Here is a 16,535-nt window from a genome sequence, read left to right as displayed (position 1 = left end):
TTGAAAGCATTTCCAAAAACAGTTTAAAAAAAAAAAACTTTTAAATTGCAGCTTTTGCAAGTGTGCAACTGTGCTCTGTTAAATTGTGGTACTGACTGGAAACTAATGAATTGTTCATCCCTACTTAACACCCCTTCTGTGTTCCATTGAGTTAGGATCACAGTATACAGCAAGATAAAGCGTAACTTGGGTCAATGTCTAAATAAAGTGTATTTGTAACAGGACAGCTCTACTTAATGGTTTGTGGATAACAACCAAGGACAGATGAACAGCTTAATCCAGGTTGGAGACTCACAGACAACCGCAAGGTGAGATTTATGCTTCTGGCTCAGTTTGTGAGACCAACAGATTCCAATTCTCTTCACTCGGGTGCAGTGGAACTCATTTAACCCCAAACATGACACATTGGTACTCTTTACATATGCCTAAAATATCCACCACTTCTAATTCCATGAATGTATAAACAATAATTACTAACAGAAATGAAATCCTTAAATTTTCCTTCTAAACTACAGTATTTATTGCAGCTGGCATTATATGGTTGTACATATAAACTTAGTTTATTCTTAGGGCTGCATTACTTGTAATGCCACGGCCCTGAAAATGGGGAGAAATACTCACGAGAGTGATGCGGGATGTTCCCTCTACGAGAGCTTTAGTTGAATGCACTGCCTCAGGTATGTGCAGAGACAAGAGCAATCAATCCCAGACTAACGGATTAAGACTACTTTGCAAATATCTGAAAAACGCTCATCACAACTTCAGCTAAACCATAAAGAGCAAAATTAATAATTTAAAAATAAGGCACTTTAGCATTCATACGTACAGATACTGAGTCTGACTTTTTTAACCCCAATTACAAACATATTTATGAAGTGTCTTTTAACTGTATGATCTTAAACTTGACAGACTAAATTGACAGACTATGAAGCCACAATGCATTTATAATTTTTAAGAGACTATGAAGATTGTCTTTAACTCGTCACACTCTCCACTAGGAAATAAATGTCATCCTGACATCAAAATGCATTTTATATCTTTGGAATAAGTTATTTTACAATCCAATGATCTGAAACTGTGGTTTACAACTTGTCCATGGGAACATTCTGTAAAAAAAAAAAAAACAGTCTACAACTGGTCCTTGAAAACGGTCTCTTTTTTAGGTCCATACATAAAGGGGTCTGACGATAGGTACACTGTAGGGCTGGAATCCATGGGGTCATTCCCAGTGTAGGGCAGACAGGCAAAAGCTGGGGTGCTGGCTGGATGCTGTAGCAGGAAGAAACCCTAGCTCATCATAGGTCATGCGTCTGGGTGGATGCCTTTCTCTTTGTGGCAGCTTATAAAGTTGCTCCTCAGGTTCAGCAGCAGCAATTTAAGGAGAGGCAGGAGGTGACTGTTCACGCTGTCCAACAACAAATTCTTCTATGTCTTCATCGGTCAGATTTTCAGTAGGTGTGTTGAGATCCTCTCACTCATCTCCACTAGAAGGTTGTGTTGGTGGTGCCACCCATGTTGAGGTTTCAACTCCCTGAAATGTTTCCCTGTTCTCAAACTCCATCTCTAATGCAGCCTGTTTATTACTTACTTCTAGCAATGTGGGGGGGCATAGGTGGCTCATAATAAAGGTTATATTTATCCCCACCATCCTCATAAGACTCTCTAGGCTGTGTTACAGGCAATTTCTTTCTTTGTTTTTAACATATCTAGTTGTTCCTGGTTGTGTTTCAAAAGCTAAGCATTCAGATGACATTAGCAAGTTTCTGTGTAGTACTCTGGAGCGTATCCTACCATTTTCTGGTCTTCATAAAATAGAAGGTCAAGCCCGTGAATTGTGTTTTCCCAATAGTTGCAAAGTTTACCTGACCCTCCCTCTTGGTGCCAGGTTTTTGATCAGGACCCGCTTAACTGTCTGTAGTACTGAACTCCACTAAGTTTTTTGAGTAAACAGCAGTTTTTAAATTACCCCCCTTGATCATGGTGGATGCAGTTGGGGAACCCAAAATTCAATGCTTCATTGAACATGAGGTTTGTAGCCATTTTCCCTGACTTGGATATGGTGGCATATGCTTGAGCAAAACACGTGAAATAGTCAGCAATAACCAGAATGTATTCGTATCCACCTTTGCGTCGGTCAAGATGGAGGAAATCGGTGCATATAAGTTCAAAGGGCTGTGAAATCACATGCAATATTTAACTTCTCAAACAAAAGCTCATCTGAAGTATTAAGGGCTAACAGGAAAGGCTGCATGTCAATTCTGATGCTGTCATTCTGCAGACCAGTCAGTATTGTGTGAAGACACATGCGATGGACACAAGCTGGGTTGTACTTTATTCTGATTATGATTCCTGGGAAGAAAACAACACTTTCTGTCTTTAATCCAGGACCCACATTAGAAGGCTTTGAGGAGTCTCGTTGCTATGCTGTGCTTCTGAAGCAAGCCGTTGGTAAAATTCTGTGGTGCTCTTTTCTTGGAAGTGAGTGCAGTAGTGTCTGAGCGTGGGGAGGATTAGTTGTGGTTTCCCCCTAAGAAGCTATGTAACTGGAGAGATACTGTAGCTCTGACGACAGCATCCACAATTTCTACTTCAAGATAACCCCTACATAGTCTATTTTCAATCGGGTGAGAAAGGCAAGAAAATGTCAATTTATTTTGGCCTGGTTCACCTATTTGACCAGAGATTTCAAAATCTTTGCACCAATATGGGCTTGGCTGCTCTAGCTGCATGTTGGGTGTTGCCCGTGTGCCTATTTCAGGTCCAATAGTAGTGTGGGGTCGACGTAGGGGTTCAGAGGAATTGCTCAATCCTCACTTCTTTTTCATATTCAGTTCTTAGTCCACACGTCTTTCTTTTTTACTACAGCTCACGGTGTGTCCCATTATCAATACCACTGGCATTAACTGCAATTTTATCTCTCAGTAGCAACCATTCTGACATGCCCTCATGTTCCAACTCTGCCACCTGTTCTCTTTCAAAGTACAATAATGAGAATGTATTTATATCCGCCTTTGCAGCTGGATATTGTTGACATGCGGAATTTCCTATTAACATCAGCTCCTGATATGATGGGAAAAAAAATCCTAGATTTCCAGTAAATCGTCTTTATTCAGTGTATACTTTTAAGCGCTTGGTTTTACTTTTCTTGATGATCTCTGCTTGGCCTCAGGTGAAGTACTTAACCATCAGCCTCCAGTTTTCATTAAACACGAACACGCCCCTTACCACAGGCTGCCTGGGTTGTAATCGGGGGATTTAGCTGGCTCAGATTTCATTAACCAGGCTATGGACTCTGTAAATCAGCAATCCAAGCAGTGACTTCAAAATGTTACACCCCTAAAAATGGGGAGAAATAATCACGAGTGTGACGTGGGATGTTTCCTCTATGAGAGCTTTACTCGAAATAATTTTCAAAACAATAACAATTGACAAGAGCATACATTTACAGGAGTATTAGGAGAACAAATGTTCTATTTTAGTCACAACAAGATATGCTACATTTGAGAGCGTTACAATTTAAAGTTACTTCTTTCAATTAAATGCCATTTAACGCCAAAAATGCTCATTAAACTTTACTAAAGAGCACAAAACATACTGCCAACACAGTAAAAAGTATATCAAATCATATACATAAAAAGTTGAAATCACAGTGAAATGATAGCTGCACTCAACGTGGGCACGAATCTCTGTACACTACTGAGTGGGAAATCCACCAACACACACTCGTCACCATACTCGGCAAAACTTCGGTTTAACTTACTCAGAATACTGCAAAGATGTTCTCTTAAAACTGAATTTGAGATTAGTATGAAAGTGATGTGGGATGTTTCCTCTACGAGAGCTTTACTTGAATGAGGAAAACAGCGCTATTTCGCCAGGTATGTGTGGAGAAAAGAGCAATAAATCTCAGACTAATGGACACACATTAACACACATACAGATACTGAGTCTGACTTTTTTAACTCCAATTACAAACACATTTAGGAATTGTTTCTCTTAACTGTATAACTTTATTAATGTAATAAGATATTTAATTTATAACAGACCATGAACTCACACGGTAACACATTACTGTAATGACATTACTTTTCCTAGTATTGATCGCTGTAATGATATTGCAATTTCTCCCAGTAAAAAAATTACAATGTTACTTTTGTTTTCATCACATCAAAAATTGATATCTGACATTATTATTCCTAGTCATCACGATTGCACCAGTAGCAGAAGATGAAAGATGAAACTGCCCACAATCAATGGCTGGAAATATTCCCATTATTTAGATTTTAACAGGAAAAAAGTTGATAAGCATATTATTCCAACATGTAAATTGTGTGTGTAGTGTAAACCTTGTGGCCGCAGAGGATGGCTGTAGCCCTTTAATGACTAAACAACCAAAACTCTATTTTAATTATTGACAGCTACACCAAGCTGCATATGTGAAATGAAATGTTGCCCATTTCCAATAGTCTCCTTCCATTTTAAAGACCCTAACCCTTTTAACCGTTTGCGGACCTCCCCAACTAAACCCAGCTAGTTATCTGCCCAAGCAGTCTTTCCCAATAGCCCCGCTGGGTGGGTCTGACGGACCATGCCGTGTTGTTGCCCATTCCAAAATACAGACAGAAACCAAAATCCACCAGCTTGAAGACCAAATGAAAACCAAGTGTTGGCCAAGCGCAGACAATGACACTGTGAAGGGTTCCTTCGAATGTATAGGTTGGGGATCCTCAGTGATGTTGCAGGCAGTCTGGACGAGCTGACTGATAACGTGACTTCATATGTCACCGTTTGTGTATACATTTGCATTCCCATCAAAACAGTGAAAACACACTGCAATAACAAGCCATGGTTGACCAAAAAAATTCAACTTCTACGTAAGAAAAAAAAACTGCTTTTATCAAGGACAACATGGAACAGTATAGCGTGGCCAAATACGAAGGTCAGCGATCAGGAAAGCTAAATCAGCATATGCAAAAAAGTTAAAGCAACAGAACAGAACAGCGTCTAATGACAGTAAATTTATTTGTGAAAAACTAAAAATCATCACTAATTTCTATACTAGGTTTGAGCAGCTCCCTGCTTCTTTTTCACCTTTATACCCCCTCAGGCACCTGAATTTTACATCCTTCTGAACAACAAATAGAGGAAAGCAGCTGGACAGGGTCAACCCAGCTATTCTCAAACTATGTGCAGCTCAAATAGCTCAATTTTTACCTACATTTTGAACAGGTCTCTAACTCAGTGCTTAGTACATAAATACTTCAAGGACACCTGTTCCAAAAACAAATAAATGTTCCTACGTTAATGATTACAGTACTGATCTGTACTCATTAAATCTTTTGAGCGTATCATTCTCCTTCACCTGAAAAAACTGGCCACCTCTCTAATGGACAGTCACCAGTTTGCATACCGAACCAATAGATTGGTGGAGGATGCTAAAAATCTGGCCCATCACAACATCTTACAGTATCTGGAATTCTTGATCACCTGGGCCCAGATACTGTTTATTGATTTCAGTTTTGCCAACACTTAACTCTGTAAACCTTTTCAACAGACTTATGGACATGGACATTGACATCTCCCTCTGCTACTGGATCTGGAGCCTCCTGACGGAGAGACAACAGAGAATCAGGATGGGGAACCTCTCATCATGTCCGCTGATGCTCACAGGTGCCCCCCAGGGATGTTTTCTTTCTCCCTGGCTCTCCTCACTATACAATAAGAACCTCGCATCTCACACATCAGTCTCCATCCTCAAGTGCGCAGATGACACTACAATAATTGGACTCATCAATGACAATAATGTACTACACTACCACAGGCAGGCAGTTACTTGGTGCCACAACAACAACCTACACCTTGACACATCAAAAAGACAGGAACTTCCCATTGACTTCTCCTGCCATCCTACTTACAAACCTCCCTTATACATTTTCTCTGAACCAGTGACTTTCACAGACTCATTTAAATTCTTAGGCACACACATCACTAATAATCTCAAATGGAAATTGCACGCTGATCTACAAAAAAAGCCAATAAAAGCTTTTTCTTGGACAACTCAAAAAATTAAAAGTTAAACATAATATTCTCCTAAATAAATTTACACAGCCATAATTTAAAGTATACTCACCTTTTTAAAAACCATCTGGTACGGTAATTTAGACTCTCATTCACATAAAAAAACTACAGCGCATATTAGACAAATCATCTAAAATCACTAGTCACACACTCCCATATAGAAACACTATACTTCAGAGACATAGCACAACGGGCAATAAAAATCACCTTTGACCCCTCTCCCATTCTGCTCATCATCTGTTCACACCGATGCCCCCGGTAGGCGCTACAGGTCACACAAGATATAAGTCTCAAGAATAGTTTCATTCCCTCTGCAATAAGGACAATAAACTGGTTCATGAACTGAAAACAACCTGCCATTAACTATGTTTGTATGTACTTTGTATATGTGTCTGTGCCTGAATGTCTTATTGCCTGAATTGTTTGTATGTGATATTTCTTGTGGCTTTGTTTGTTTCCCTGACACAGTCGATGTGAGCTTTGACACGCTGTACCGAAAGAAAAATTCCATCAACTTTTTATGTGGCCATTAATAAATTATTTGGATTCAGATTAATCTGAAGAAGACTAATTCAGATGGTATTAACGTAATATCTGTGCTATTTATAAGCCTCAACTCTGATTTTCTGGAAGTGTGGCTTCTACATTCAACCCCAGTCAATGGGAACATGACCTGAATAATACTTGTTTTGTTATACTTCCACAGGGTTGGAAACAGAGTGGTAGAGTACATAAAAAGATCATATTAAAACAAATAACTATGAATGCATTATTTGTAACTACTCTTGTTGACCCTAAATATCTGAGTTTCAATACTAATTATCTTCATTACTATTTCTCTTTCCCTCACACACACACACACACACACACACTTTTTAAATTACCGTGTGGGGACTTTTCATTGACTTACTTTTTTGGGGTTTTTCCTTAACCTTTACTGATTTTGAACGTGCTTCCTAAGGTTCTTGTCTGGGTTTTACATCTACATAAATGCCATTAAACTTCCCATTGACATCCCTATATCAAAATATCTCTCTACTTTTAGATGATGCCTAAAGATGACATCACTCGGAGGAACCTTCAGTTCATTTATGTCATCTTGTTGCTCACACTATGGAGTTTCTAATCATGGTCAGCCTGCTTTTCCAGAGCTCCCCAGATGACATCATCTGAACTCCTATTGATGAAAAACTCCTTTGGGTGATGTCATCTAGAGTAGTGTTTCCAGCTAGGATTGGAGAAATATTTTAATATAGGGAAGTCAGAGGGAGGTTTTAAAGCATTAATGTACATTTACACCCTAAATTTGGTGAAGTCGCGCTTTAACGATAACCAGTATTTAATTAACCCTAACCTTACAAAAATGTAATTCTTTGAAATTTAACTTTTTCTTAATCTAATTTTTTTAAGTCGATAAACGAGTCTTACGTTTTAAAAGTGTTGGCTACACTGAGTGCGTTTACATGGACTTAAGTAACCGGGTCACAGTCTGCTTTCTTGAGAAAGCTGGTTTCCAAAAATCGGGTTAGGGGATTAGGGAAACCCTGTTTCCCAAGGTACTGTAGATTTCTAATGGAGTTCCTTTGCTATGTATATTCCTAACCTGGCTTCTAATTAGTTTTCTCCAACTGTGCATGTGTATAATAAAAGTCTGCAGATGGGAACAATCATCTGAGTTAAAGCATCAATGAAAGGAGATTTGATTAATGAGAAGATGCTGCCTCATTTTTAAAACAAAGTCCGGCTAAAGTCAGACCAAAACTATAACACAAAGTGCCTGGTGGATGTCTAAAGGAATCACACTCCCACGTAGATTTTTAAAATTCAGACAGTTCCTGTTGTGGATCACATATATGTCTCCCTTTTTTTACTTTCTCAGTTCCTGCACTGTCATTGTGCTGCGACATGAACACATTCAACAAATTAAATTTTCATACTTTCATGCATTCCATTGCCGCCCTCTCCTCTCTCACACTTCTCGTAACACACCACAACACCCTCCCCTCTCTGCATGGAGCCCCATCAGTTACAAGTTCTCCACAACTTATGTCGCCATGTACACTACATCTCGTCTACACAACACCCATCTGCATAACTTGGATTTTAATCTTGTTTTTACAAAATGATAAATGTCCACAGAAAGGGCAAACGGTCAATGAGACACCACAATATGTTAGTTAGTTCCTTGTTTTTAGAATCAAAGTCTGCCCAAAGCCTGACTCAACACAAAGTCTCCTGCCGAAGTCTAAATATGTTGCTTTCTGCTGCATTTATTTAAATTCAGACAGTTTGCATTGTGCAGCTTTGCCTTTTCTCTCCCTGCAATGTCACTCTACTAAGAGACATGTCACAGAAAAAAAAGGAGGGAAGAAGCATCTTCTATCTATTATCTAATAGGTATTGTACACTAGGTTCATATAAATATAGCTTTAAATATCAAATATAAGGAAAACATCATTTGAGCCTCATCTTTTAATAAACAGGGCCCCTTCAGTTACTGGCAGTTTTTTCTCATGCAAGATTCCAAAACAGCAATACATTATCTTATATACATATTTAAAAACTATACAAACAAACACAGCATGACATGGCAGGCCAAAGCATAGTCCAGCATAGTGTAATTCTCATTGCTGCATGCTTACTCCATCTGATAACACCTGCTGCCTGAAGAAGAAGAAGATCAAGAAGAAGCTTTATTTCTTCAGCCATTTTCATGCACAAGCGTCAAGTGCTGCAAACAAAAAAAACAATGCCCACTGAGGCAATAAAACCTGGTAAAAAAGACCCTTCCACTAGCTGATCTTTTCTTGTCCTTGGAAATCATTATAGTCCTGATGACTGAGAGCGGAGAAGTCTAGATGGAACATTGGGATTCAATGACATGGCAGATATGCTGGTGCCATGCCATCTAAAAATTTGTAGGTTATTAGAAGAACCTTAAAATCAGATCTAACCTGTATATGAAGGCAATTGAGTTATGCAAGGATTTGTGTAATATAATCAGACTTCCTGGTTGTGGTAACAATCCTAGCTGCAGATTCCTACCTACTGTACACTATGACTGAAGCCAGGCACAAGTAGTGACACTCACTGGACCTAATGGTGACCCACACATAATCAACACTGATGTTATGCAAATGGCTCCTACAGAGATGGTAATAGAAATATCAAGCCAGAAACAAATATTCCATCACAAAATTATTCACTGAGTGCATGATATTCACACACTAACCAACAGCGGAGGGGTAACCAGAATTTGTCACATTATATTTTAAGTGTCAAGCCACTCTTGTTCACAGAAGATGTGTTGTCTGAGCAGCACATCAAAACCAAAAGTTGTGAAAGCACCAATAGGAATTCTCTCTGACACCATGAGTGACTCATCAACTAGCTCATGTACAGAAAAAGTTGAAAGGACATCTGAGACAAACTGTTCTCTCAACTGCACTCAACAAGCAGCAAAAAGCAGCCAAACAGTCTACAGTCTCTCTACTTGATAAAACGTGTCCCGTGGGGCAACAGGCGACCCCTGAATCAACTACAAAGTTCAAAAGAATCATTAAAAACTGTAAAATTTTAATTCTAGCATGTAATATTTGGATACCAATTTTTGGAACAAACATGGAGCTTTTCTTTAAATAACACCACAGGTGCAACTAGGTGGTTCATGCATACTCACAAAAAAAAAAAATATTGTAACTGCAGCAACCTGCACTGTTTGCACACCACCTCTCAAAAAGAAATTGTTTACCCAGACAGTGGGTGCAAAACCAAAACTCACGCACTTTAATTTTTTTTTATTATTAATTTTTTTACACAGTCTGAGATCACTTTTTATTTTTAACATTGCACCTTTACTTCAAGATTACTATCCAGTGTGAGCGCTATAATAAATTCACCCCTCACTCGTTGCACAGATCATTCAGACTGAAGACTAACAGTGGAGCAAGTGTTGTTACATCACAAAACTCAAGGGAGAGGACTGAGGGTGTTACATGACAGGAGATGTTTGGGAATTGTACAGACACGTAGTTACCGTTTGTTTTATTTTAAAACTTTTTTCACATTTACTTATGATTCACACGTTATAGTGTCCCTAAACGCCTCACACACTGTTGCTGTTTTGTTTTTTTTTTTACACTTGTTATTGCCCCTTGTCAGGTAATTCCTTTTGCCCTCCTACCTTTCTGCTTGACATTAAGCCCCTTGTTTTTATTTTTTGACAGCACATAAAAATCTCTTCATTGTTTTTGCTTAAATCTTGCTCTGTTCCTTATATTGTACATTCATTTGGCATAAGACGTACAGCATAAACGTTTTAAAAAAGGTAGGGAAACCCCTGCTAGCTTCCCTGACAAAATTGTTGTTGAACAAACTCACAATTGTTTCTGAAACAACTTGAAACTGACAAGGCCGGGCGTTACTCTAAACACGAGATGGGAATCTCTTTAATAGGACCAGTGCTGTTGAGCGAGTCTTTGTCACCAGTGGCTTCCAATGTGCCTCTCCACATTAGGGTAAGTGTTGGAAAATATTTCCATTTAAAAGACAGGTGAAAAATATTGTACACTTGAAGAAATTTAGAAAAAATCTGACTATGATTTGATTTAACAGAAACAAAAAAATAAAATTGGCCCAGGCAGACTTGTTAGAAAGGTCATAGATAATTAGATTGTAATTAGAGTGTACAGTTTTTTGTTTGTTTGTTTATTTTGTTTATAACTGTCCCATAATTAGCATCACATGTCTTTAATCAAGTAATCAGTCATTTAGCCTATTTAAAAGTGCATTGTGTAAAATTTGGAATAATCTATTAGCAGAAGGATTCATAAATATCATGTAGAAGAGAATTAGAATTGTTTTCTTTTCTTTGGTGTACAATGAGTAGTTTTACTTAAGTACTGAGTTTGTGCACAGTGTATCACATTTTGCTGTGTATGGGGCTGTGTAGCTGCAGACTGCTCAGAATGGCCACGCTGACCCTTCTCCATTAATGTTTTTAAGGTGCACTAAGAGTAAGATGTAAACATAAATACATGTAAATATACTGAAGTGATAATAGATGCTGTGGGTTTGACTTTTTTTTTTCCTGGATTGTTTTGTTTGTGAGTGGATCTGAGGAAAAAGCAACTGGACCAGATCTTTTGAGTTAACTTTTTTTAGGATGGTATAAACTATTTATTTATGACAATTTACAAAATGTACAAAATGATTTCATAAAAAGAGATAATTCTGACCCAATACAGTGAGGTCTAGGTGTATTTACCTGATCCCACGCTTTATTAACAATTAAGTTTTGTTTTTTTGTTACGTCATCCTGTTCCTATTTTTAAACTTCACGCAGCCTTAATAAAGTGAATCGACACTACGTCATCAAATAAAGAGATGCAAGCCTGTTGCTTTCCATCAAAGTCCCCTGAAAGTGGCAGATTGGTCAATCTCAACTTAGGGTCAATATCATGGGTTCAAACCTACTGGACAAGACTTTAATTACTATGAATGTGACTATAGGTAGGCTACTGTAGTGTAATTATTTAGGCCAGTTTACTACACATCTTAAAACTGAGCAGGACTTTCTGTTTGACAGCAGCCAACGCTCCCAAACCTTCCCCTTCCTCTGTCAGAAGTAGACTGCCTGCTCAGCAGAGTCACATGACACAGGAGGACAGAGGATCAGCGATAGTAACTGATTTCTATATTTTCTTTTTAAACTTGACACAGTGATTAATGTCAGGTTTATTTTGAATGTAGATATTAAGTATATAGTGAAACAGTACTGTTTTAAAATAGTCGATTCAGGTGCTGTAAGATCCATGTAGAAGATATACAGAGAGATGATACTGTATTAGTTTCACTTGATACAAACACGGTAATATAAATAATATGCTCTGCACTTATATAGCGCTTTTCTATCTATTGGCACTCAAAGCGCGTTACACTGCTTCTTATTCACCCATTCACACTCACAATCAAACACACACACTCATACACCCGTGGGGGAGCTGCTATGCAGCTGGCCAACACTCACCGGGAGCAACTAAGTTGGGGTTCAGTGTCTTGCTCAAGGACATTTCGACATGTGATCAGAGGAGCCGGCGATTGAACCAACAACTGTGAGATTGGTGGAAAACCGCTCTACCTTCCTGCGCCACAGTTGCCCAGAAACCGCTGTTAGTAGAACACAACTCAACAGCATCAAACACTACACCCTCCAAGATGATCATACAGGTGATTCAGCACATATAGTAACCTTCATGAAGTGAGGCTTTATCAGAGTGGTTTTATCAGTTATCAGATGATTGATAGTTTATCAGATGATTTAACAATACAGGAAATTAGTTTTCTTATTCTTATTGCTTCTCTATAAATATTATTTTTAAATATTCACTCTGTTTTATTCTTGATCTTTTATGTTGTATTTGGAAAGCAAACACCAATAGACACTTAACAGATTTGGATTCTAATAGAAAATGCATTAATATTTTAAAAAAGGTATTGCTAACTATTATTAGCCATTATCTTAAATACATAAAGACCAACCTACAAGAAAAAAAACTGTTGAAGTGATGTTCAGCTCTCTATGTTGAGTGGGAATAGAATACTAAAAAAAACGCATCCTTTTAGAGCTGACACTCTGCCCACACTGTTACCAGTTGGTCTTCTTGAATTAGAAACATGCAGGATCTGCTCGTCCTCCTAGTCTCAGCTGGAGGCGACAACTGACGCTAGTTCCTCTGAGCTCACAACTTCTCACTGACGCTGAAGATGCAGCGTACACAAGATCAGCGACAATGACTGCACCACACTCCACTTGGCACAGCATCACAGACTAGGCAAAGTATGGGCCACACTAGCAACCTTCCTCCATAGCAACCCTCCATCCAGGTGTGCTACTGCCGTCTGCATATGCACATTCAAGCTGACAGCATCGAGGGGGTATTACAGCATGTGTAGGAAATCCCTGTTTGCTCTCTGGGTGACATGGAGCCAATGTCATACATCACATTTGCGACCATTTACGCCGTGGCTTTTGTGGAACAAAGCATGTATAGTGGGTGATTATTGGAGAGAGAGAAAAAACTCTCAGTTTTGTCACACACAACCCCACTCAACCTTGTAAAACGTTTGCTAACTGTTAGCTTGTCTGTAGCAAGCTGTCACAGCCTCAATCAATGCAGAAACTTTGGCTTGTATTCAAATTATTGGCGCGTTGTGTAACGTTAACAGCCGAATCTTTGACAGTTTTCTGGCAAATCACTTTTTTTTTCACGAGGCAGTAAGTTGCGTTACATCTGGAAAATTAGCAGGGTAATTGCAACTGAAAATTTGAAATGCGACAGCAGCGTGAATCTCCCCACGCGCGAGGACGGCACGTCTCCGAGCTGCTGTGGCAGCTTCCATTCACGCCAATGCAGCTGAGAGCTACATGGGTGGATGTCACAAAACCCGGCGCTTCCTCGCATTTTTCATCACTGACGGTGGTGGTGGTGAGGGGGGGTCCTTCTTACCGCCGTGAGTCTTTCGTCAACAGGCAGCGGTCGCATTAGATACTGTTGAATCCCTTTACCTGTGTCGCGCTCGAACCTGAATGCAATGAGTCCCCGGTTTGAAGCCCGGCTTACCTGGAGCGTCTCTTCACACCATCGCTGAACGAAGGCACCGTGAGCTAAATCCAAAAGCAGGTCCGTTTCGGAGAGCGCCACGATGACTACAGACAGTTACTGCTGGAATGTGTGTGTGTGCGTGAACGAATGTGGGGGCATCAAGTAGCGCAAGCCTGCGGTCCGTGACCTGCAGCAAGTTAGCCGCAGTTAGTCAGTACGACACCGGAAAACAGACGATGGTGCTGCTAAAAGTAAGAGCACAGAGGGGTTTCTTGGTCTGAAGACAAACGTTGACTCAGTTCATGCATAAAAGAAATACACTTATCCTAAATCCCCCCTGTGAGAGTATGATATCACATTAAATTCGGCGCTGCTGTCGTGTAGTTGGTAAGTTCCTCCTAATGTGTGAATAAAAGCTTTGGAAAAACGTTTCAGTGCTAAGTGAGTCATGTGAGGTGTGTACTTGGGGCTAAAATAGACTGGTGGAAACAAAGCAGAGAGAAGACATTGAAAGCGTGCAAACTCTGAGTACTTATCATCATTTTTACTAAACCTTACCCAACCTACAGAGCATTCATTAGATCTCACTGTATTGTGTACAATAAAATTTCCTGCTCCAGGTTTGTTGTGTTATTTATTTTTGAGAAAGGGAATCTGTGTCCAAATCACAGTCGTTTCCAACACTTGTGCACAATGCGTTATTAGGGAATGAAGACTTTATTTTGAAGCAAAACGGAAATACAATTCTGTTATTGCAGAGCACTTAACTCCGGCTGATGTCTATAACCAAGGGAGAAAGAAGGAACGTTTCTTGAACGCACCATAGACCAGAAATGGAATTGCATTTCAATTCATGTATTCATGTAGGAAATCCTAATAAGGACATTGTCTTTATTAGGTTAATTTCATCACAAACGTTGGCTAAATAACCACAACCATTTGTTTGTTTGATGCTACTGTTTGTTTGCATAAATTTGTTTTCATTTCCCAAATTAGTATTTTCTACAGACAACAGACATTGAGATATCCAGGGGCAACGTTATCCTTTTTTTTTTTTTCATCCTTATTCCAAGAAATGGTGCAAAAAACGTTGTGTTCAGGCACCTCTGTCTTCAGACAAAATCAGATGTGATCTTTCCAAAATCTCAAGAGCCTATTTTGACTTATTTATATTTATAAATTAATTTTAAGTTGGTAAGGCAGTCGCCCACGGACCACATGGTCATTGGTTCGATCCCCGGTCCCGGCTATATGTCGAGGTGTCTCTGGGCAAGACACTGAACCCCCAACCGCCCATTCCCATCACCAGCTGTGCAGTGCCGGTCCAAGCCCGATAGAAATTTGGGAGGGTTGCGTCCGGCATAAAAACTGTGCCAAATCAAAATGCAGACAATGATCCGCTGTGGCGACCCTGAAGTCACTGAATAAGCCGAAAGGAGCAAAAAAAACATCATGTGTTAGTAACTGTACAGTAAAAATCTCTTTCCACACCAAGTTGCTTGAGCACTACAGTGACCTTTACTCACAATTTTGAGAATTTATATTAAGATTTAGATTACGTTTTAATTTTAGGTGTCTTCTTTATTCCTTATTCATGTAAATAAGTCTTCTGATCCTTTCAGCAAAGGTTTTAGGTTTGCACATGGGCCTACTCACTGAAGTGGTCACACACCTGACTTGATTCCACCCTGTGAGATAGTGCTTTCTGATCTGTTACACCCATCAGTTAGGTCAGATCCCGTCTTATTCCTATCAAATGTGAAGCTGCATCAGCTTGTCTCTTTAACATTAGTGCAACTGCAGTAACCACTCAACACATCGGTCCATTAACCTTAAATACTTGTGACTACCTGAATTCCTGGGGCCTCTCTCTCTCTTCTGCTACAGCTTCACTGCACATGTTTGGAGTTGGATCTTCATGTGCCAGGAGTGGCTTCCTGGTCTTTTTCCTCTTCAATATGTTTATTTCCTTTCACCTATGTGTGGATGGTGTGCTACAGTTTGTCATTTGTGCGTTTCTTAAGTCTGTGCTTTGTGTGTGGCTTAGGCCTCAAACTTCCATTTGACTTCATTTTTTACAAAAAAAACCCAAAAACCTACAAATCCCCAACACTTTCCTAAACACACAGCATTCCCTTATCTAATTCCACTTTGCAGTTATGGTACATTCACACCGAAAGCAGATAGTGTCTGTCCTACGATGACAGCACAGTTGGAAGATGTGGGGGTGTATTTAGAGCTGCAAGTGCAAATGATTAAACCGTTAACATACTAATCAACCTTTCATTATGTAAAGCAGCTGCAGGAATAACCTGATCTAAGACTGTGAAGGCTCTAGAACTGCAGACGTGCTACAATAAAGTGGGAGAGGGCTCTCAGATTAGGACTTAGAGCTTCACAGGGGCTGGAGACGAGACTAAACCTGTACCCCCCTCACCAAATGAGATGACTGAGCCCCACAAAGTCGCCAGTTTATAATTTTCTTCATGGCAGGTAGAAATACCACTTCTTCTTACATTACCATCTTCAGCTCCCCCCTAACGTTATAGACAAACAATGAATTCTGTTCTAAAAATGTGCTAACATACAGCACATACAACTCCAATCAGACAGCACAGACTTGAGTTGTAGACTTTGTCTACACTTTATTTCACAAAACTATTACATTTTAAATCTGTATTTCGTGGTGGATGAGGTCGTTTAGATTTCACTTTCTGACATGACACCATTTCATAAACTGCTCATAGGCTATTTTGGTTTTACTAACTCAACAGTAGCACAAGCAGAGTTACAAAAAGCAACTTGAATGATTTCAAATGAAATAACCAAGACAAGAATGAGTTAAATATATAG

General features: G+C 39.4%; 1 protein-coding gene across 6 annotated transcripts in view; it reads right to left on the bottom strand.

Annotated features, from left to right (window-relative positions):
• dlgap1a (discs, large (Drosophila) homolog-associated protein 1a) overlaps positions 1-13,955 on the bottom strand; it is a 90,907-nt gene extending 76,952 nt beyond the window's left edge. For 2 of the 6 annotated variants that reach the window (XM_067474968.1, XM_067474971.1), the window contains exon 1: positions 13,701-13,955. The gene's annotated coding sequence lies outside the window, so the exon portion shown is untranslated. The remainder of the gene's footprint in view (positions 1-13,700) is intronic. The other 4 variants (XM_067474969.1, XM_067474970.1, XM_067474966.1 and 1 more) reach the window with 3 other exon arrangements.
• Between the last annotated feature and the right edge of the window lie 2,580 nt (positions 13,956-16,535).

The sequence above is a fragment of the Channa argus genome, chromosome 14, assembly GCF_033026475.1.
Source record: "Channa argus isolate prfri chromosome 14, Channa argus male v1.0, whole genome shotgun sequence".
Lineage (NCBI taxonomy): Eukaryota > Metazoa > Chordata > Actinopteri > Anabantiformes > Channidae > Channa > Channa argus.
The sequence above is the reverse complement of the archived record's forward strand: the minus strand, read 5'-3'. Positions and strand labels throughout refer to the sequence as shown.